The 24456-nt window shown below is 38.4% G+C and overlaps 1 protein-coding gene and 1 pseudogene across 3 annotated transcripts in view; one reads left to right on the top strand and one right to left on the bottom strand.

Moving 5' to 3' along the window:
• SLC24A2 (solute carrier family 24 member 2) overlaps nucleotides 1-24456 on the top strand; it is a 303081-nt gene that overhangs the window by 89093 nt on the left and 189532 nt on the right. The gene's annotated exons all lie outside the window — the stretch shown is intronic.
• On the bottom strand, nucleotides 1355-2174 carry LOC117099432 (annotated as a pseudogene).

The following is a 24456-nucleotide window of genomic DNA, read 5'->3' as shown; positions in this document are numbered from 1 at the left end:
TTGTTATGGAGACTATATCTTTCTGTATTTACTATATTTGAAATTAAAACTGGGACAATTTAAAGCTCAAGAAAATCCAAGCACATATAACTTTAGCCGTCACAGCAATTGCATTATCACACATCACGTAGCCTCTGGAAGAATCCACTGCATGTTTGTGAAAAAATAAAAGCAAAAAAGGCAAACAGCATCTTAGAATTGTTGTGAAAATAGTTGTGACCTCACAGACCCCTCGAATAGAAATGCAGTGACCCTCAAGAATTCCCAGACCTTACTTAGAGAACTGCTAAGCACACAATTATTTTGCTTCTAGAAAATATTTTTTCTACTACTACTGGGTTAATCTTTCCTTGGCCTGAAGTGGCCAATAGATATCTGTGGAGAAGTAAAGAAGAAAATGGGCATTTATTAAGTACATTCTCTGGGTCTGTTCCATCATCTCCCAACTTCCAGTTAATCACCAGTCTCTTTTCATATATAGTCATCCATTTCCATTGGCTTGAGGATAGGATCATCTCTCCCTGTGTTCCCGTAGCAGCCTCCCAGCTGGCTGATTTGCAGTCCTCCTGGCTTGTCTCCAGTCTTTCTCCACCTGTGCCCAGAGCAATGTGCCTAAAACCCCCATGATACCATATTTGGCCCTAATCTTCCCCGCAGCCCTTTGGATGAAGTGAAACTTCCTCCGCATGGCTGACAAGGCCCATTCATGACCAGGCTCTACAGATCCCTCATATTATTTTCCTTCTTTCTCCTGCCCCCACCCTCCACCCCACACTCATATCCTAGCACTTTTAGTTTGTTGAGCACCTGAACATTTGTGTTCTTTCTCACATTTGAACGTATAAATGTGTTATTCCCACTGTCTGGAACTTCCCAGCTATTCCTGGCCAAAACCTACTGGTCCATCAAATTTCAAAGCAGATGTCATTTCAATGAGGAAGATTTCTTTACCACCACCACCCCCTTGATGGGGCTAGTACTCCTCTTATTTGCCCCTGTGATACCTGGCCCTCTCCTTGTCATGGCACTTGTGACACTGCAGGGTACTTGTGTTTCCTTGGTCATATGCCCTTACCTGAAAGCATCTTGAGGTAAGGAAACAAGTCTGGGATCATCTGCATCCTCTTCCCATAGGGGTAGATGATGGTCACATGGTACACAGTTGTTGAATGATGAATTAATCAGTCAAAAAAATATTTTCAGAGTGCTAGGGCTTTATTACAAATGGAGTTGACTTGTAAAGAGGCTCTTCTCTAATCTTCTGTACCCTCTTCCCTCCCAAAGACATCCTTCTATGGGAGGATTAGGGAGGAGGAAATCTGGTGAAAAGGGGCACTGCTTTTGCCAAAGTCCTCTAAAACAACCACTGAGTCCTTCTGGATCCAGTTGAGAATCTTCTAGAGGAAGAGGTTTCGCTCGCATCTTCAAGGTCCTTCATTTCTACATCCTAGGGGACTTTTGTCCTCTTTTGCCTTTTGAGCTGTGGTTCACTAGTCCTGGATAGTTTTGAGGGGCTTCCACTTCCATGGCTGCTTTCTCTTTCCAGGCAAGCTGGATCTGCTGGAGAAGTTTTCTGCGCTTCTTACCAGGCAGAGTAATGTTGGTACGTACACTGGATGCCCCCTTCTTGAGGTGGTGCTGCATGATCAGCCCTTGGTCTATCACAGCCCCAACCACCCGGTGCCTCAGATGTCACTCCCAGTTCAATACCCACAGGTGCTTGAACAGCTTCTTCTTCAGTTCTGTTCGGGGGCAGTTGATATTTCCCTGGGGAGTTCCCATAGTCACACCACAACGCCAGTTCCCAATCAGTCAACCTTTTAAGTATTTCCTTTATAATAAATGTTTTATTTGCATTATCTCATTTAATCATCTTAACTTACTTCCATTGCCTAAACATCCCAGCAGCAAAAAAATAGTGAAGCTGTTCTCAACATCATATGCTGAGAACAGAGGGATCACCCAAATGGGGACAACTCACAGAAATGAATAAAGATTAAGGTAAATTTTCCAAGGGAGAAGGCAGGCAAAGAATCATTCTGACAAAGCAGCTGGGTCCTCTTTCAACTTCTAAGTGACATTGCTGGAATATTCCCAACCAGAACTCAGAGTAAAACCACTAAAAATACTTGTTAAGGGAAACCGATCTGTTTCATCCTGAAAGTACTTTCCCAGTTGGCAGTCTTGAAAATGTCTATGCTCCTGGAGTTTTATAGCCTTACTTTAAAAAAAAAAAAAAAAAAAAGTTTTGTTTTTAAAATAAAGTCCAAGAGCACTAGGGACGTGAAGGTTACATAGATTTACTTCACACTTAGTGGAAAATTCTTATCTTATAAGTCTTTCTTTCTTCTGACAATTTCTTGTTACATTGATTAAATCCCTGTAAGTTATTTTCTTCCAGTTCAGCCTCTGGGTTCCTGTTTATTTTTCCAGAAAGAACTCAGTAAAATTCTGAAAACAGAAAAGGAATTGAAAATATAGTTTTATTATTTATATTTTGAAAGAGGCATGAATGTTCATGGTAGATGCAAATACACAAACACAGAAAAAAACTTTAAATAATTTCCAGTAATTCCACCACTGTTGGTATTTTAATATATATTCTTCCCATCTGTCTGTCTTGCACATACACACACACACTCTCTCTCTCTTTCCCTATTTCCTTCTCTTACGTGTGAATGTATGCATATTTTTAAAATTTACCAATATAGTATCATATGGAACTAATTCTTATGAAATCAGCCTGTTTCATTTAATTGCAAATATCTCCATGTCATTAATCATGTGCCTCTGCTTCTCAAATGTTAATGCATGTGCAGATCACTGGGGAACTTGTTGGAAATGCAGAATCTCAGGCCCTCCCCCAGATCTACTGCATCAGAAACTGAATCTTAACAAGTTCCAGGTAAAGGTGACAATATTAGTCCACAGACCACATTTTAGTAGCAAAGGTTGAAATGTTTTCTGGAGATTGCACAGGGTCCCCAGTATTGGTGTAGTTAATTTTATGTAACTAAGCCCCATATGATCAAACACTGGAGTTATTTCCAATTGCCCTGCTAGGATGAGACACATTCTTGCAAATATTAGTATATATCCATCATTATTTCCTTAGGAGAAAAAGCCCTGTAGATAGTTTGCTGAATCGTACATATTTTGAGGGAAATAGTTTATTTTTAAGGATTACAAAATAGTGATTCATTCTACTTTATAGCACATAAGACTCTAAAATGTAGCCATAGTACTTCCTGTCATATATATGCATTTTCCCCTATCTGCAGTGAACCAAGACAGAGCTTTGACATTTTTTATTATTCTGATCAAAGTGCTGTTATCACTTGAAATGGCTTCACCTCTATCTTCAATTCATCTAATTTTATCCACCCTTCAACACAAGAGTTTTAATCTTGCTTCTTCCAGAAAGTCTCCCCTAATAGTCCAACTTACAGTGGGCTCACTTGCTAAATATTTTCACCGTTATTCTTTGTGCCAATTATCTCAAAATATGCTTTTCTACTTTCTCTTGAAACGACTTAAATCTACGACTTTGGTCCCTCTCATCTCCTTGACCAGATTATAAATGACAGAGGGAATGGATCTTCAGTGTGCTTCATCTAAGCTCTCTGCAACCCCTCTCACTCCAAGAAGGTTTGAGTGCATTAGAGAAAGCACAGGATTTGGAATGAAAAGGCTTGTGTTTGAAGCCCAGCTCTGCCATTTACTGAATATTCAAGGAATAAGTCATGGTAATCTCTCTGAGCCCTAGCTTTATCATCTGTAAAATGGATACAGTATCTGCACTGCTTGCTAAGATTCTAATCCATCATATCCTTTCGAAAAATCTAAGTAATTCACTAAAAGTCTCAATGTAGAGCTGTCTCTAAATTTCATATAAGATATGCAAGTCTCTCTCTCTCTGTCTTAATCTCTGGCACACACACTTACACACACAAACACAGAAGAATGTATCTCAAGCTCAGGAACCTTTACCCAACAACCGTATCAGGCAGAAACTGAACAATATTGTTTTGTTTTTGTTGCATTGCATTTATTTGCTTTCTTTTCAAAAATTATTATTTTTTATTTGCAAATATAAATGTATATATTTATGGTGCAGAACATGATGTTTTGCTATATGTATACTTTATGGAATGGCTAAATCAATGAATTATTTATTTTCTATTTATGGCAAACAATATTGGTTTTCTAGGTATGGTAGTGATATGAAGTTCACTTTTTAAATAAACATGTACATTTTAAAAGGTAAGTCAATTTAAGGTAAAACACTTGGCAAATAGTAACACATAAATTAAGAAAATATGGCAAAATATCATGCTGTTGTTATAAAAATGACTGAAGTTTGGGCAACATCTAACTATAGGAAGCTACTGCCAACTGTAATGCAAGATGCAGATATCGGTTATTGTTGTAGCTATTGTTACGTAAACTACTGGAAGACCAGTTCTTGGAGCCCTAGATTTAATAGATTCTCAATAAAAAAGACTCAAATGTAATTTAAAATAGAGCAAAAAGTCAAGTGTTCTGTTATGCAACAAGTCACCATCCATTGTTAAATTTTGCAGAACTCTCCAAAGTGTATCGAGAAGATCATTTGTTTCTGATGAAGTTAGATACAAATGTAGTGAGGGGCTTTATCAGAATAACTGAGATGGCTCAACATATATCAGTTCCAACTGGGAGAAAGTTTGTGAATAGATTACTTTGCATAAGACATTATTCTTCATTATCAAAAACAATAAATATTTTAGGAGCATCAAGTGTACAGAGAATACTTGGCTAGCATTTGACTAAAACCTGCATTCATGGGAAAAACAAAAGGTTTACTGTCCTTTGAATCATCATGATTAGTGCTATTGTATTAGAACTCAAAGCAAGTTCACAGAGTTTTCCATTTAACTCTGAAATCTCTCCAAAAAGGAGTAAGTTTTATTAATTCTGTCTTTACATGAAGAAATGAAATCGGTCAGAGAGAGATTACATGATTAGTCTAAGATCATGTGGTTATTTATAGCCAGAATGAAAAACAAGAGATTCTGACTTTATGTACCTTGTGACTTTGTTATCCTTTCCTATCCAGGGTAGGCTTCTGCTAGTCTTGGAGTATTCGATGATTTGACTCAAGTATTCTAGATTCGGATTGTGCCAGAGTGGGATTAAGTTAGATGGATTAAATTAAATAGCAGGATTAAATTAAGTGGGATTAAGATGAGGCCTGTTATGATTGATTTCAGCATAGTGTGGAGGAATTTTCACCACCACATTCTCCTGTCTTGGTTTTGATTATAAAGGGAAGAGGAATTCAAGAAGGCTCCTTCAAAGAATAAGCTGGCCACAGCTTGGGTCTACTTGTACCAGAAGGTTGGTCAGCATCCTTCAAAGCAACAGTGTGCTAACTTCAAACCTGCATCTTTATTTTAGCCCAATAAGGTCTGTTTCAAACTTACGACCTCCAGAACTGTTCAGTAATAAATTCATGTTTCCTTAGGCCTCTTTAGTTTGTGGTAGTTTTTTTACAGCAGCAATAGGAAACTAATACAACACAGCTCAGAGTTCTTCCACCCAAAGGGCAAAGGAGCTGGAGTGTTTAGGTATCAACTCCTATCAGTCATTGACTGAGTGCTGCTTGGCATGGGGCTGTGAATTCGTTAGCACTCAACTAAAGGTGGGTAGACACTGGCAGTTAGAAATCAACCAGAACACAGTGAAGTGCTAAGACTCTGGAAAAATGGACTGGGCACTAGCAGATTCTGCTACAATATGTCTTTTATCTGCCTCTTCCTTTTTAATCTGTCTTCACAGTCATGGCACATGCAGATCATCTCCGTTGATCTATCTACTAGCACCTAACAGGTTAATCTTCCCTAAACAGGGAGGTCCTTCAGTGGGTTGTTCTCTTTCTCAGAAATCTTCAACATTCCCACAAGAAAAGACTCTTGTACAAGGTGAACCAGATTTCAAATAGTAACTTAGGACTCAATCCTCTGATACTTTAATCTTAGACTTTGAATTTTTAAGTTGGGGTGTACAGAATGAACAGCGAATGTGCTTGGATATCTATTTGTGTGCAAAGTTCCAGGCTTGGCATACGAACCTTTGGAGTCTTGAAATGTTGATCCCTTTAGTCTGCATTCCTTAAAATAGCAGTAACACCATGAGGAAGTGAGAAAATTGATTTGAAAATGGAGAAGGTTAATTAAAGGAAACAAAACTTCAAGACATGTGGTTGTCAATTGACACTACAGAAACCAAGCCTGAGAAATTCTGAGTTCTGCACATTTACAGAATGTCACAGGTATATTTAGATAAATCTAGAATCTAAGGAGATCTAATTGCTGAAATAATTTCAGCCTACCAAAGCAAGGACATTCTCACACTTCCTACTCTTCCTGCCCTAATGTAAAGTGCTTAGAGTTTCAGAGCTTTCTGTGGAAGACTTCAGGCTCAAATGACCCCATAAAATTTGTCCACAGTCCTCACATTGATTTTGCCAAGTTCTGCTTACTTTGTGTTTGCTATTGGTCCAAACCATAAAAGGATGGAGAAAGGAAAAAGAGTCTATACATTTTTAACATATCAAAAAAAAATCAAAGTAAATAATATGCTTTAAAATTAGAATAGAAAGTGCTGATGCTAGAGCATTTTTTAAAATCCTTGTTTCAGAGTAAGAGCAGAGTGGGGAAAGACAGAGCCTAAGAAAGGAAGAAAGCAAACATTTACTGAGTCCCGCATACGGTGTTTAGTTCACACCCACCTTCTGAAAAAGCCAGTAATATCTCTACTTGACAAATTATGAGGCTAAGGCTCAAAGACGTTCTGTCATTTAAGTGATGTCATAAAGCCAAGAAGTTGGTCATTTGGGATTCGAGTGTGTACTGTTTTATCTATGTCTCAGGTGAGACATAACTTGCATTTATATAGTACTTTTCAAAGCATTTTTCTTATGCTGTCTTTAAACTTCATCTATGAGGCAGACATCAATTGCCACATTTTATAAATACAATTACAGCGGTTCAGAACTGTGTTGCCCAGAAAGACACAGCCAGTAAGCAGCAAAACAAGTCTGGGTCATGGAGCTCAGGTCTCAGGACCCCTCTAGTGCATCCGTGTGTCCTAACCAGAAGGGCTGAGTCATTGGTGTCCTGAAACCAGTCAGGAGCAGTTAGTTTATTTCAGAGAATCATCTAGTCAGAAAAAAAAAATTAAGACTTACTTTTATTTTTTCTAAATTACTAAATTAATAGAATCTCCTTGCAGAAAATTTGGAAAATATACAAAGGAGAAAAATAAAAATCATCTGTAATACCGCCACCCAGAAATAATCACAAGTATTAATTTGATACATTTCTTTTTTTCTTCCTTTTTTTTTTTTGGTGCCATTTTTTTTTTTTTTAATAATACTTTAAGTTCTAGGGTACATGTGCACAACGTGCAGGTTTGTTACATATGTATACTTGTGCCATGTCGGTGGGCTGCACCCATCAACTCGTCAGCACCCATCAACTCGTCATTTACATCAAGTATAACTCCCAATGCCATCCCTCCCTCCTCCCGCCTCCCCATAATAGGCCCTGGTATGTGATGTTCCCTTCCAGAGTCCAAGTGATCTCATTGAGAACATGCGGTGTTTGGTTTTCTGTTCTTGTGATAATTTGCTGAGAATGATGGTTTCCAGCTTCATCCATGTCCCTACAAAGGACACGAACTCATCCTTTTTTATGGCTGCATAGTATTCCATGGTATATAATTTGATACATTTCTTTCCAGTGCTTGTGATACAGATATACACGCATACTGTATTTTTAGAAAAGTATTTTTAGAAAAAGCATGCCATGTATAGCTTAATATCCTAGTTTTCTAATTAACATTGGATGATGAATATTTTCCCAGGTCATTAAGTAATCTTAAGAAACTGCCTCATGCATCATAATATTGCATGAATATAACCTTAATTTAGTGAAACATTATTCACTTACTGTTGAACATATTGTTCCTGGTTATAAGCTTGTACAAAATGCTGCAACTTCAGTATCTAAACACAAAATTTTTATTTCCAACCACAGTGGATGAGAGGGTCAGTTTCTCCACTTTGAGTGTTTTTAAGACTTTTGCAAGATGGATAGGTAGAAACAAATTCTTTTTTGAATTTGCATTTTACAGATTACAGCCACACTGAATTTGTTTCCCCATGTTTACTTTGCCAGGCGTTCTGGTCTCCATGCAGTTCTACGTCTGTTTATGTGCTAACACAGTACTCAGAGACCCAGCAGTAGGTGCCAAGACAATCAGCTGTTACAGCAATTCCCAGAACCCCCGAGTCTGGGAACTGCCAGCACCAGAGCATAAGCACCTCTAGGCAGGAACTCCATCTTATTCATCTTTGTAGTCCCCATTCCTAGTTCTAAGCCAGACACCTGTCAAGTTCTCAATACATTTGTTGAAAATATTACAATAGACCATATATTCTGATTTTGGCCTTCTAACTTGCTCTGTGACTTTTGACAAGTTCTCTCACCTCTCTGTGCCTCCATGTCTTCCACTGTAAATGAATGGAAGTGTGATATGCCATACTTTGTGAGCAAAGTGCTACAGCAGTGGTACAATTCCCATACAAAAGGTCTCTATGGGTGGGTCCATGTCACCTAGGCAGGATTCCTTTCCTTCTGCAACACAGAGAGTGAATTCGATATGTATTTGAGATTTGGGTTTGTGATCCCTTCACACCTTTCATACTGATGTACTATAGCCAAAGCAAATTTCTTTTGTTTCTCTTTATGTCCTCAGAGTGCACACTGCATGGCACATAGGAAGTGTCTAAAAGGAGTGAACAAATGAAGGACTGAAGTCATTAAAGGTGAAGGGATGAGTAAATGAAATATTAGAGCTGAAGGAGATTTTACAAATCTAATTTTAGAGGTCTTCCTGGTTACCATTTTATTTTGGTAGACACAGCTATACGGATTGACTATCCCTTATCCAAAAATGCTTAGAACCAGAAGTGTTTTGGATTTCAGATTTTTTTGGTTTGGAATATGAAATATTTGCATATATATATAACAATGTGTCTTGGATTAGACCCCAAGTCTCAACATCAAGTTTGTTTATGTTTCATATACACATAGCCTGAAGGTGATTTTATACAATATTTTTGTTAATTTTTTGCATGAAGCAAAGTTTTGGCTGCAATTTGACTGAGAACTGTTATATGAGGTCAGGTATGGAATTTTTCACATATGGCATCATGTCTGTGCTGAAAAAGTTTTGGATTTTGGAGCACTTCAGATTTTGGATTTTCGGATTAGGGATGCTCAACCTGCATTAGCATCTCCACCTTAGAAGCACTTGCTAGAATAAACTTAAATCATTTAAATAAGATAAATTTCAATAACTAGCCAGGGAAATTTAATTTCATAAAAATGTTTCCATATCAAAACTTTTTTGTTCATTTTTGCTTTGCTTTGTTTTGTTATTGGCCATGATCTTAATATATATTTATATATATTAGAAGTACAGAGTTTTCACTTTTAGAGGGAACAAACCATGTATGAAGGAATGATTAGATTAGAAATTGTTTTTTCAGGTGAACTTTGCCACCATATCAAAAAATGTAAAGTTATTTCAGTTTCCAAAACTAATTTAAATGAGTACTTAATGATGTCAATGAAAAATGGAAAGTATGAATTGTGTCTTCTTTGAGGATCTTTTTCTTTAAAAGATGAACATGATTATTTTAACCTGCTAAATGTATATTTTTAAATGTTTCACTACTTGGTATAATAATACAATATTTCTAAACTGACAAATGATAATTTAGTGAAGCCAGTGTAAGGAAATTATAATATTTACTTACAGAACTCACTCAGAACTGTTTTTGTATCACTTATTTATGCAATTAAAAAGGACAGATACTTTTTATGCTTTTCTCAATTCCTAAATTAGTTCTCTGGTTAGAACAAATTAGTGCCAAGGAAAATATTTTTTTGTATTCAATTTTTATTTTAAATTCTGGGGTACATATGCAGAATGTGCCGGTTTGTTACGTAGGTAAACATGCGCCATGGTGATTTGCTGCACAGATCAACCCATCACCTGGGTTTTAAGCCCAGCATACATTAGCTATTCTTCCTGACGCTGTCCGTCCCACTGCACCCCCAGCAGGCCGCAGTGTGTGTTGTTCCCCATCATGTGTCCATATGTTCTTAGAAAAAGATATTTTTAAAATAATTTCAGAAGTTGTTATTTCAATTTCAAAAGCCATTGATGCAATCACTTGTATAGGTTCTTAATACATTGATTAAAACATTGGCTAACGTTGTTTTTTTAATTCCCTAGAATTGTTACTGTGGATCATAACTGCTAAATATTTCAAATATAATGTTACACTTTTTAGCAATTAATTTACCCCAGTGCTTAGTATTAAGAACACTTAAAAGAAAATAGCTCGACATGGCATATAACATATTGAGATCTATTATAAAATTTTCAAACCATGTACATGACAAAGTTACCTTATATACCTGGTTATTAGAAAAGAAAAAATTCTAAAATGATGCCATTAAGATTAAATTTAAATTATATATTTGAAATTAAATTACAAGCTTTTTAAAGAAAGCCTATACATTTTAATTTTACATTTTAAACAATATAATAGCTTTACTTCATTAGATTTTCTTAGAACTAGCATGTTTGTGGAATTAAATTCCTACATCATGAATGAGACATTACTTTTTACTGGATGCAATATTTTTTCTTTTATCTTTCTGATGGTATTAAAAATAGATTTTATTTAATGCAATTTAAAACATACAAAAGATATAGAAGAATAATATAGCAAACACCAGTACACCCAAAATGCAGCTTAAGAAATAAAACATCACATACTCGAAGTTATCTGAATACACATTCCAGTTACTTTTCTTCCTGCCAGCCTCCCAGAGGTGACCTCCATCTTGAGTCTGGAGGATAACTAAAATGTATTGCCTTATAGATTTGGTAGACAAGTATGAATCCTTAAAGCAACAGTCCCAAACCTTTTTGGACACAGGGACCAGTTTCGTGGAAGACAATTATTCCATTCCATAGGTTGGGGCTCAGGGGTGTGGGGAGGATGGTTTTGCGATGAAACTGTTCCACCTCAGATCATCAGGCATTAGATTCTCATAAGGAATACACAACCTAGATCCCTCACATGCACAGTTCACAATAGGGTTCCTGCTCCTATGAGAATCTAATGCCACCACTGATTTGACAGGAGGCAAAGCTCAAGCAGTAATGTTCACTCACCTGTTGCCCACCTCCTGCTGTGCAGCCTGGTTCCTAACAGGCCGCAGACTGGTACTGGTCCACAGTCCAGGGGTTGGGGACCCCTGCCTTAAAGGAGATATGGTAAAGTTGTTGCATGTATTTATTCAAAGCTTATTAACTTTGTATAGTGTTTTAATGCATGTGGTCTCCTGTAATTTGCTTTCCTTAAGTCAACATTATATTTATGAAGTATATCTGTATTGAAATACTTAGCTCTAAGTCATTCATTTTAAGTGATTTTGGCATTCAGTTATATGAATAGTCTATAATTAATCTATCCATTCTCTTTTGGTGAAGGGTTAGATTTTTTCTAGGTTTTTTTTGTTTTGTTTTGTTTTTCCACTACTAACAAGCAATGCTACTATGAATAATCTGTGCGTGTCTCCTAGTGACATGTGCAGGAATTCCTCTAAGATAAATCCCTACAAGCAGAATTGCTGGGTTTCAGGTGGGTTTAACTTCAAGTTTGCTAGATATTGCCAAATTGTATTTCAGATTGGGTTGTATCAAATACAGTTTTTCTTTTTAAGTTTTTTTTTTAATGGTTTCTGTTTTCTCCAGTGCATTTTTTCTTACTCAGTTGTTTGGTTGGTGTTTGTGTGTTTTTGTCTCTGACTTTCATTGTGAGGCCTTTCCTCAAGTGTCTGGTAAAGGCAAGCCAATCATATTTGAGGGTAAAGCTCAAAAGAGCCTTCGGAAGTCCTGTGTGAGTGATGGGGACATGGGACAGGTGTGAACTGTGAGCTTCACTCTAATACAGGGTTTCTTAACAGTGGCACTACTGACATTTGGGGCTGGATAATTCATTGTTGTGAGGACTGTTTTGTTATTCTGTGCATTATAGGATGTTTAACAGCTTCCCTAGCCTCTACCCACTAGATGCCAGTAGCATCATGTCCCTCCAGTTATGGAAATCAAAAATGTTTCTATCCCTTGGGGAAGCCCACCCCCACCCCGTTCCAGTTAGTACTGCTGCCCTAGGATAAATATATAACTGGCCAACCTTTTTATTTGCCCCAAATTTAAATCTCCAACGGCCTTTTCTCTGGGGTCATTTGCTTCCTCCAGACAGGCTTCCTCAGCTCCTATCTTTGCCAGAGGAAAAAGAAAAAACAGGGAAATCAACTTGATGAGGGGCCTAGTACAGCCATTTTCTCAGTTCCTCCATTTTCACTCTGTACGCCATGCTTGCCCATGGCTGTGTTTGGTATCTCTGAGTCCAAGCTTCCTAGTTTAAATTCCACAGATGTTCAGCCTCCTGTCTCCATAGGGTAGTCTCACTTGCCTGAATGCGGTGGGAAACAAGGATTTGTATTTTTTTTTACCTCTGTAACTAATATTGCCATGATTATCCTTTGAAGTTTGTCTTTGTGCATATCTGAACTCTTTATGATAAATTCCTAAAAGTGAATTTTAAAATCTGTGCAATTTGACATGCATTTCTCAGTATACAAATTTTAACCCTTGATGCATACTATGCGTAATAATCTAATCATAGTTCTTTTTTCCTTTGGGCAGCATTTATATTTAGAAAGTCTTTCACCTGCTAGTTTCCCTGTAGCCTTTTCTTTATCAGAGAATAAACGTAAAATAAATTATAAGTCCTCGATAGAATGTTAGAAAAAAGTATTTTGTTTTCCTCTCCTCTGGTTAACAAATTGTTTAGAAAAGAGAGGAAATCTTCCATTAGTGAGAGAACAAATACTTACATAAATGTGATCTGTAAAAACCTTGATTTAGAACTTTCCTTGTATAAAATACCTCTTATTGAAGCATTTACACTGAGTGGGAAGTGATTGAGCCAATTGCTAAGATAATATTCTGTATACCTTTACCCTATCTGTTGAGATTTCATCATTTATTATTTTCCTGTGCAAATAGGTAATTATTTTCCTAATCTATTAAAAGCATGTTTATTTAGAATGAACAGTGTAAGACTTGGGATTTTTTTTAAAGAGAATCCTGGTTAACCATGTTTTAATTGGCAACTCTTTTAGTTGAACTGATTAATTTTGTCTTAGTGGTGAGAATTTGAAAATTATAATTTGAAGAGGATTTAACATACCTTTTCATCTTCTAAGAAAGTTTCTATTGACCATTTTTCCTCCCCGGACCTATCTGTTTTTTAGATATTTATCTTGCTTGTGGGAAATAACCAAAAACTTAATTTAATTCTAGTTAATGAATAAAGGCAAGTAAAAAGAAAGAAAAAGAAAGGAAGGAAGAAAGGGAAGAAGTTTGTTTGTTTGTTTGTTTGTTTGTTTGTTTTTTAAAGAGTGCCTCGGAAATCACCTTTATAAAAATCAAACTCATCTTTTCCCAACACTGTCTTCTGTACATGAGAAGCATCTTAAAAATGAAACTGACCTTTTAGGCGGGACAGGGAAGATGACTTTAGTGCTTATCAGTCTTGTCAATGTCCTTTTCTTATTTTTGTCCTCTAAATGTACTTGATTGGAGAAAACACCATTTTTAAATCTCTTTATATTGAAGATATATAAAGAGTAAGAGTTTAGGTACATAAAGGCAATGCTTTCATCTAGTGATTTCTTGTCCTTGGTTTTAGGCAGGGCCATCAACAACTGAAAAAGAAATCATTACTTCCTGTAGCAAAATTAAAATTAAAAATTAATAAACTAGTAAACAGTCATGGTGCACCTACCGTGGACCAGATCCTTTGCCAACAGGCTGCATTCATACATAGACAGATGAATGACTAGCGACCTGATTACAAAGATAGACAAACCGTTGATGGACATTTTGGGTTGGTTCCAAGTCTTTGCTATTGTGAATAGTGCCACAATAAACATACGTGTGCATGTGTCTTTATAGCAGCATGATTTATAATCCTTTGGGTATATGCACACCAACATGGCACATGTATACATATGTAACAAACCTGCACATTGTACACAGGTACCCTAGAACTTAAAGTATAATAATACTAAAATAAGTAAATAAATACATAAATATAGACAAACCAACACTCATGGATGTTACCTCATTTTATGCTCACAAATGCCCTATGAGTCAATGATGTCCCCATTTTATAGACAGAAACACAACCTGTTAGAAGTTATGTGGTTAAGTGACTTGCCAAAGGTCAAATGGCTAAGAAGTATGTATTTTGGGGATATAAAGCTGATGGGTAAAGCTTGAAAAATGAGACAGTTTGCTGATTGTAAAGGTTTGGTCATTAATCAACATTCATTCATCTAACAAATTTTTATCGTGCACCTTCTATGTACGGGGCATTTTGCTAGGTGATGGGAGACTACATAACTAATATGAAGTCCCTGCCCTCATAGAGCTTACATTTAGTGGAGGAAAGAGACAATAAATACAGCAAATAGGATAGTGATGCATAGTGACAAGTGCTAGGAAGAAAAATAAAGCAGGCTGAGTGGATAAAGAGTGATTATTAGAAGTATGAGAAACCATTACTCCACCTGAAGTCACAAAATAGATAAAGCATCTTTTCCTTGCAGCTCAAAGAGAAAGCCATGTTTTATGTTTTACTGCTGTCATATTTTATCCACAGTGAAGCGCTAAACATGAAATTTAAAGAATGAAAAAAACTTTAATAAGGTGGCTTCGGTTTTGTCTTATAGTATTACAGTCCATCTTCAAACAATGTCTAAATTACAGTCTACTTTTTTCTAGCATGAATCAAAAGAAAATCCAGTGAGGTCATTATTAGTGTCTGTAAAATTCTAATGGAAGAAAACTTGTAGAAATCTGTCTTTGAAAGTCTGTTCCCAGAGTTCAAGTGGCAACAGTTTTGTGACTTGACAAGATAGTTCATGGCTTTTAAAGACAAATGACTTATTCTGCTTAATGTGGCTTTCTGATAAGCCTTGAGAGAATTTTTTAAATTATACTTTCAGTTATGCATACATAATTGCCATTCATCTATGACATAAGTATGGCATTTGGTATCTACTGCTTTTACAGATAGGTTAATGCAGTGAACTCCTTGGTCATTCTTTAGCCCTTTCTGAAGACAGGAGGTAACAATAATGTACTTACCTCTTGTTAAAAGCTCCACATTTGACCGTTCTACTCATTTTTATAATTCCAGTGTTTGCTTGCAAATAATCTTCCCTTGTAGTATGAAGACATTGGAGTGCCCTGAGCAGAGGGGAGGGGTAGAGCTTTCAGGAAAGCAGTGATGAAACTGATATCCCTGGACAATATCAGCATCTCAAGGGAAGCAACTTTTACCCTCACCCTTGTTCTTGACTTGAACTCCAGTCTTTGTCCTATATACTAGTGTTGCCCAATGAGTGGAATCCAGTACTATGGCATTTGAAAAGATTTTAGGTGGTACAATAAACATTTTTAATGATTATATGCTTATTTTAACATATACTAGAAAAGTATAAAACTGGTTATATACTTTTAACCAGAGAAATAAACCCATTTCTCAAAAGTTATGCTTATAAACAACGAGGAAGTGAAAGAAAAGTGAGTCCACTTAAGGTACTAGGTTAATAATAGCAGAGATAGAACCCAGCTATGGCAAAACTGTGGCGGTAGTGTGTGGATGACAGAGGGCAAATGAACACAGCCCTCACTGTGGTCTTCAGTCACCTTGAGCCCTGCTTTTCCAAAGACTGATTCCCTGTGGTCCTTTTCTTCATTTTCTGATAACCTCTTCTCTTCACATCTCTTTGCTGCCCATGGGAGATTTCATAGCCTGGCCCCGTCCTGTGGGAGCCCCACTAGTGTGAGTCTCAGGGGGCTGGCATGTGGCTACATTGAGCATTGTTCAATCCTTGGAGGCCTCTGTCTATTGAACTTCCTTTTTTGGTTGAGGTAGATAAAGACCCTTCCAAAGTTTCCCTTACATGTAGGCGTATCCTACATTTGTGAGGGCTCCTTTCATCCCTTCTTGTTTACACATTCAGAGGAGGATGTTTCAGTGTTGCCAGTGGACTAAAATTGAATGGAACACCTTGTGCTGGACTTCTGGGGTCTGAAATTATCTTGGACAGCTTCGAAGATTTTCATTATTTAAATAATAATTGTCATATGAACCTGTTGTTTGAATGTGATACTGTCTTTTTCTTTTGCCAATACACATTCTCTCTCTCTCTCTCTCTCACACACACACACACACACACACAAAATACACCTCCCTTAGTGGTGGCTGTACTACTCCATCTGATCCATTTTTCCATTCTATCGAAATCCACTGTATACTGTGCACATTCATTATTCAGCATCAGGTGTAATCTAGTGAATTATGGAGGAAAAGGATTTGGAACTAGACTGAATATATAAAAGCCTACAGAATCACTTGTGTTTGTTTATGCAAAAAGGAAAAAAGAGAAAAGCCACAGTAGTTTATGAAACTGAATTGTCCTATAGCTTCAGAGTGGCTAGAACTAAGGAAGCCTCAAGCAGTACCATTTAGCCTTTACCTCTTTCTGTGTATCTCTTGCATTCAACTTTGCTTTTCTGTCAGTTAGTTGTATTCTCAGGCAGGTTCTTTGTACAGTAAACAAGAAAGCCACCAGTAGCTCTTAGCTTACATCTCATCAGCTTACCATCCCCAGAGGAAAGACAACTCCTATTTCCAGTGTTTCCTCCAACAAGCTCAGCATTTCACCAGTTTGAGTCAAGTGCCCAGCTTCTTACCAGTCCCTGCAAGCCCTACAGCCTGGAGGTGGGGCATACTTACTGAATGGGCCTGAGTCATGCATCCTCATGAAGCCGAGGGTGGGATCCATTCCCTACTAAATCAAATGGACCCATAGTAGGAGAAAGGGTGTGTTAGTCAGAGCTCTCCAGAGAAATAGAACCAATAGGAGAATGTGTGTGTGCACATGCATGTGTGTATGTGTGCATGCATGTGTCTGTGTATCTGTATAAAGCTACACGTATAAAGGTAGAGAGATTTACTATAAGGTATTAGGTTATTGCTCACACAATTATGGAGTCTGAGAAATCCCATGATCTGGCATCTGCAAGCTGTAGACCCAGAAAAGCTGGTGTCTGTCTGGAAACTCCAAAGGCCTAAGAATTGGAGCACTGAGGGCAGTAGATCATCAAGGTCCCAGCTCTCTCCTCTGCCTTTTTATTCTGTTCAGGCATTCAGTGGGTTGGATGATGCATACCCACATTGGAGAGGGCTATCTGCTTTACTCAGCCTGCCAGTTCATATGCTAATCTCTTGCAGAAACACCCTCACAGACACACACAGAAGTAATGTTTAACCAGCTATCTGGGTATCACTTGGCCCAGTCAATTTTATGCATCACGTAAAATTAACCCAAACAAAGAAAGCCTCTAAGACACTTCAGATGCTGTTTTAAAAAGAGGAGGGGTAGATGCTGGGCAGGAGAAAATATCAGATCCAGGTGAGGGCCTTACACATTGGATGTGGCCAGAAGTGGAAGCCATTGTTTATGATGAAGATTATATTAGGTGTGCCACACTGACAAGCCCTTTCCCCATCATGTCAATAGGCCTGTGGCATTTATTCCCTGCAAACTGTAATAAACATGATGTCATCTATCACACTCCCCTACTCTGTAGGAAAATGAATATTCTGAGCATTAGTCAGAGATGTTGAAAGAAGTGCCCAAAAATTCCTTAATATCTAAAATGCTTTCAGCTGCTCCCCTTACTAGTCAGAATATCAAATCATAGGAGCTGTATCAATCTTACTGAGACTAAACTGAGTTAACTAAGAATATGGCCTTTTGAGAAGAGCTCAAAACAGCAGAATTGTAGAATAAGTGGCTGATTTGTTTGCTGATTTTTTCCTCTTTCAGGAGTATAGATGTAACCACTACACTTCTCCATGGAGAAGGGCACTGGCTAATGAGCCAGGAAAGCAGTACCATTTACGGCTTAGGCCACTTTAATTCACTTCACTCAGCCTCAGTTACCTCATCTGTAAAAGGGCAGTGATGATATTTGTCATATTGAAAATGTGATGAAATAATAAAAGTAAAACAACTAGGAAAATAGCTGGGGATTAAAGCAGTGCTTAATATGCTAGTTTTTCTCTCAGTAAAGGGACTTTCATTATAAATTTAGAGTTTTTATAAATGTATATTAATTTGTTTCATATAATCTAAAGTTTCATGTTTGGGTCAAATTTGGACTGAGGTAATATGTACTATGTACTCAATAACAATTTGAGCTTAACGCTATAAGACTGTATTTATTCAAGTAACAGACCAAAAGAATTTAAATTCTGGCATCTCTGAGCATGACATCCAGGGACATGCAAAATAACAGGCATTCCTCTGGCTTAGGGAAAGACATGTATGTTGGGGCCAGATAAGAAATAATATTTAAAAATTATTTAGAAATAATATTTAAAAATCTCTGCAAATGCACTCCTAGTGCATTTCCTAAATGAAAGCTATTCACCAGCAACACATTCTGCTTTGTGTCCTTAAAATGAAGATAAAAACAAAGCTCATTCTAAGGAAATGTTCTTTCTAATCAACTTAACTGAAATGCAGCTTTTTTCTTTTTCTTTGTTTATTTGTTTTTCTTACATGTAACTCTTTTAAAAAAGTAAACTTTCCTACAGCTTTTCTGTAGACCCCAGTGACTACTTGGAGTCACGTTTAGGTTTTGTGTTCAAATGAAGATTAACAAATGTGTAATAAGTCTACCAAAGGATACCCAGCATTCTGTCAGCAACATTTTCATGTTTTCTCATTTTACTTTGCCACAACACAATGAGGGAGATGTTATTCTCTCATTTTGGAATCAAAGAAACTGAGGCTCTGGAGAAGTTATATGATGTGCCTAAAGCCACAAAATCACTAATCCATAAAGCCAGGATTATCAAGTCCTGGTTTCTAAATCCAGGGTCTTTTCACAGGGTATTAGTAACATATTCTAAACTAAAATATTTTATTTTGCACATTTAATAGCACCTTACTTCATCAAGATTTCTACAAGCTACAAGCTGAACAAATTGATTTGCAGGTTATTTTTAGAAATCATTTCACCCATCACTGAGAGCAGCCTTTAGAGAACTTTTTGAAAGCATACAAAAATATTGCCTGGCAGTTTAATGAAATGGTAAAAGAAGAGAGATAAATTATTGGAAAGTACAGAGTGTTTACGCATAAACAGTAGAAGACACACATGGGGCAGAGGGATGACTCTCCACTGAACTGCCTTGCCTGAATTAACATTTAAGTAACACAAGCACCTTTGTCATTGCCTGGATCCTCAGGGGTCACAGCACCTGACTGGAGCATTTGTTACTCAAATTATAGGGTCCAAATCTAATCCTAATGACTTGGGGTGCTAATCAAGACAGCTGAAAGTAGTAACTGGTAGGATTCTGAGTTGGACTCAAGGAGGAATGCAAAGGTCAAAGCCAGAGAGCAAGTAAGTACCCCAAGGCAAAGGTAAAACCCCAAATAGGAAAGCGGTCCTATGATCCCAAACTTGGAAGCTCAAAAAGAAGTTGAGAAACATGGCATGGAACACATTGGTACAGTTGTTTCAGAATGAAGTATGTGAATGGTGTGAGGAAGTCAGGAAACATTTTCTGTCATAGCTATGGCCTGCTATGTGGGACCACCCAAATGGGCTAAAGGAATTTGTTTGTCTTTTTGCTCCATAATTGATTTCACCTTCGAGTCTATCACATGAATTCCTACAGAGTTTCATAATGGCTCATAAACTTTAAGTAACATGAGGACTATGTACATGCCATTTTATACATTACATACCCCAAACACAGTGAACTTGTTCTGTTTTGTTTTGTTTTTTAAATTTTATTTTAGGTTCAGGGGAACATGTGCAGATTTGTTAGATACATAAATTGCATGTCACAGGGGTTTGGTGTACAGATTTTGTTGTCACCCAGGTAATAAACATAGTACCCAGTAGTTTTCTGATCCTCACCCTCCTCTCATTCTCCACCCTTAAGTAGGCCCTCGTGTCTATTGTTCCCTTCTTTGTGTCCATGTGTACTCAATGTTTAGCTTCAACTTATAAGTGAGAACATGTGGTATTTGGTTTTCTGTTCCTGTGTTCACATAGGATAATAGTCTCCAGCTCCATCTATGTTGCTGCAAATGACATGATCTCATTCTTTTTTATGGCTGCATAGTATTCCATGGTGTATATGTATCACATTTTCTTTAGCCAGCTGCTGTTGAAGGGCATTTAGGTTTATTCTGTGTCTTTGCTATCGTGAATAGTGTTGCAATGAACATACACGTGTGTATTAGTTTGTGCTTATGCTGCCAATAAAGAAATATCCAAGGCTGGGCAATTTATAAAGAAAAGAGGTTTAATTGACTCACAGTTCAGCATGGCTTGGGAGGCCTCAGAAAACTTACAATCATGGTGGAAGGGGAAGCAAACATGTACTTCTTCACATGACGTCAGGAAAAAGAAGTGCTGAGCAAAGGGGGAAAGCCCCTTATAAAACCATTAAATCTTGTGAGAACTCACTATCATGAGAATAGCATGAAGGTAACCACCCCATGATTAAATTACCTCCCATGAGCTCCCTCCCACGAGACGTGGGGATTATGGAAACTACAACTCAAGATAAGATTTGGGTGGGGAGGGAGGGGGCGGAGCAAGATGGCCGAATAGGAGCAGCTCCAGTCTCCAACTCCCAGCGCGAGCGACACAGAAGACAGGTGATTTCTGCGTTTTCAACTGAGGTACTGGGGTCATCTCGCTAGGGAGTGCCGGACAATCGGTGCTGGTCAGCTGCTGCAGCCTGACCAGCGTGAGCTGAAGCAGGGCGAGGCATCGCCTCACCTGGAAGCGCAAGGGGGAAGGAAATCCCTTTTCCTAGCCAGGGGAACTGAGACACACAACACCTGGAAAATCGGGTAACTCCCACCCCAATACTGCGCTTTAAGGAAACAGGCACACCAGGAGAATATATCCCACACCTGGCCGGGAGGGTCCCACGCCCACGGAGCCTCCCTCACTGCTAACACAGCCGTCTGCGGCGATCTATCCGCAAGGCAGCAGCGAGGCTGGGGGAGGGGCGCCCGCCATTGCTGAGGCTTAAGTAGGTAAACAAAGCCGCTGGGAAGCTCGAACTGGGTGGAGCTCACAGCAGCTCAAGGAAGCCTGCCTGTCTCTGTAGACTCTACCTCTGCGGACAGCGCACAGCTGCAGCCCATTAGGGGAAAGAGCGGGGGCGGTGCAGACGCGAACGACTCTGTCTGACAGCTTTGGGGAGAGCCGTGGATCTCCTAACGCGGAGGTTGAGATCCGAGAACGGACAGACTGCCTGCTCAGGTGGGTCCCTGACCCCTGAGTAGCCTAGCTGGGAGACATCCCCCACTAGGGGCAGTCTGACACCCCACACCTCACAGGGTGGCGTCACCCCTGAGAGGAAACTTCCAAAGAAAGAATCAGACAGGTACACTCGCTGTTCAGCAATATTCTATCTTCGGCAACCTCTGCTGCTGATACCCAGGCAAACAGGGTCTGGAGTGGACCTCAAGCAATCTCCAACAGACCAACAGACAGTCCTTCTGACTGTCAGACGGAAAACTATCAAACAGGAAGGACACCTATACCAAAACCCCATCCGTACGTCACCATCATCAAAGTCCAGAGACAGATAAAACCACAAAGATGGGGAAGAAGCAGGGCAGAAAAGCTGGAAATTCAAAAAATAAGAGCGCATCTCCCCCTGCAAAGGAGCGCAGCCCATCGCCAGCAACGGATCAAAGCTGGTCAGAGAATGACTTTGACGAGATGAGAGAAGAAGGCTTCACTCCATCAAACCTCTCAGAGCTAAAGGAGGAATTACGTACCCAGCGCAAAGAAACTAAAAATCTTGAAAAAAAGTGGAAGAATTGACAGCTAGATTAATTAATGCAGAGAAGATCATAAACGAAATGACAGAGATGAAAACCATGACACGAGAAATACGTGACAAATGCACAAGCTTCAGTAACCGACTCGATCAACTGGAAGAAAGAGTATCAGCGATTGAGGATCAAATGAATGAAATGAAGCGAGAAGAGAAACCAAAAGAAAAAAGAAGAAAAAGAAATGAACAAAGCCTGCAAGAAGTATGGGATTATGTAAAAAGACCAAATCTACGTCTGATTGGGGTGCCTGAAAGTGAGGGGGAAAATGGAACCAAGTTGGAAAACACTCTTCAGGATATCATCCAGGAGAACTTCCCCAACCTAGTAGGGCAGGCCAACATTCAAATTCAGGAAATACAGAGAACGCCACAAAGATACTCCTCCAGAAGAGCAACTCCAAGACACATAATTGCCAGATTCACCAAAGTTGAAATGAAGGAAAAAATCTTAAGGGCAGCCAGAGAGAAAGGTCGGGTTACCCACAAAGGGAAGCCCATCAGAATAACAGCAGACCTCTCGGCAGAAACTCTACAAGCCAGAAGAGAGTGGGGGCCAATATTCAACGTTCTTAAAGAAAAGAATTTTCAACCGAGAATTTCATATCCAGCCAAACTAAGCTTCATCAGTGAAGGAGAAATAAAATCCTTTACAGATAAGCAAATGCTTAGAGATTTTGTCACCACCAGGCCTGCCTTACAAGAGACCCTGAAGGAAGCCCTAAACATGGAAAGGAACAAGCGGTACCAGCCATTGCAAAAACATGCCAAAATGTAAAGACCATCGAGGCTAGGAAGAAACTGCATCAACTAACGAGCAAAATAACCAGTTAATATCATAATGACAGGATCAAGTTCACACATAACAATATTAACCTTAAATGTCAATGGACTAAATGCTCCAATTAAAAGACACAGACTGGCAAACTGGATCAAGAGTCAAGACCCATCAGTCTGCTGTATTCAGGAGACCCATCTCACATGCAGAGACATACATAGGCTCAAAATAAAGGGATGGAGGAAGATCTACCAAGCAAATGGAGAACAAAAAAAAGCAGGGGTTGCAATCCTAGTCTCTGATAAAACAGACTTTAAACCATCAAAGATCAAAAGAGACAAAGAAGGCCATTACATCATGGTAAAGGGATCAATTCAACAGGAAGAGCTAACTCTCCTAAATATCTATGCACCCAATACAGGAGCACCCAGATTCATAAAGCAAGTCCTTAGAGACCTACAAAGAGACTTAGACTCCCATACAATAATAATGGGAGACTTCAACACTCCACTGTCAACATTAGACAGATCAACGAGACAGAAAGTTAACAAGGATATCCAGGAATTGAACTCATCTCTGCACCAAGCGGACCTAATAGACATCTATAGAACTCTCCACCCCAAATCAACAGAATATACATTCTTCTCAGCACCACATCGCACTTATTCCAAAATTGACCACATAATTGGAAGTAAAGCACTCCTCAGCAAATGTACAAGAACAGAAATTATAACAAACTGTCTCTCAGACCACAGTGCAATCAAACTAGAACTCAGGACTAAGAAACTCAATCCAAACCGCTCAACTACATGGAAACTGAACAACCTGCTCCTGAATGACTACTGGGTACATAACGAAATGAAAGCAGAAATAAAGATGTTCTTTGAAACCAATGAGAACAAAGATACACATACCAGAATCTCTGGGACACATTTAAAGCAGTGTGTAGAGGGAAATTTATAGCACTAAATGCCCACAAGAGAAAGCAGGAGAGATCTAAAATTGACACTCTAACATCACAATTAAAAGAACTAGAGAGGCAAGAGCAAACACATTCAAAAGCTAGCAGAAGGCAAGAAATAACTAAGATCAGAGCAGAACTGAAGGAGATAGAGACACAAAAAACCCTCCAAAAAATCAATGAATCCAGGAGTTGGTTTTTTGAAAAGATCAACAAAATTGACAGACCGCTAGCTAGACTAATAAAGAAGAAAAGAGAGAGGAATCAAATAGTCGCAATAAAAAATGATAAAGGGGATATCACCACCGACCCCACAGAAATACAAACTACCATCAGAGAATACTATAAACACCTCTACGCAAATCAACTAGAAAATCTAGAAGAAATGGATAATTTCCTGGACACTTACACTCTCCCAAGACTAAACCAGGAAGAAGTTGAATCCCTGAATAGACCAATAGCAGGCTCTGAAATTGAGGCAACAATTAATAGCCTACCCACCAAAAAAAGTCCAGGACCAGATGGATTCACAGCTGAATTCTACCAGAGGTACAAGGT

The sequence above is a fragment of the Trachypithecus francoisi genome, unplaced genomic scaffold (assembly GCF_009764315.1).
Source record: "Trachypithecus francoisi isolate TF-2019V2 unplaced genomic scaffold, Tfra_2.0 Lachesis_group16, whole genome shotgun sequence".
In the NCBI taxonomy this organism is placed as follows: domain Eukaryota; kingdom Metazoa; phylum Chordata; class Mammalia; order Primates; family Cercopithecidae; genus Trachypithecus; species Trachypithecus francoisi.
Note: the sequence above shows the minus strand (reverse complement) of the source record. Positions and strands in the feature narration are given on the sequence as shown.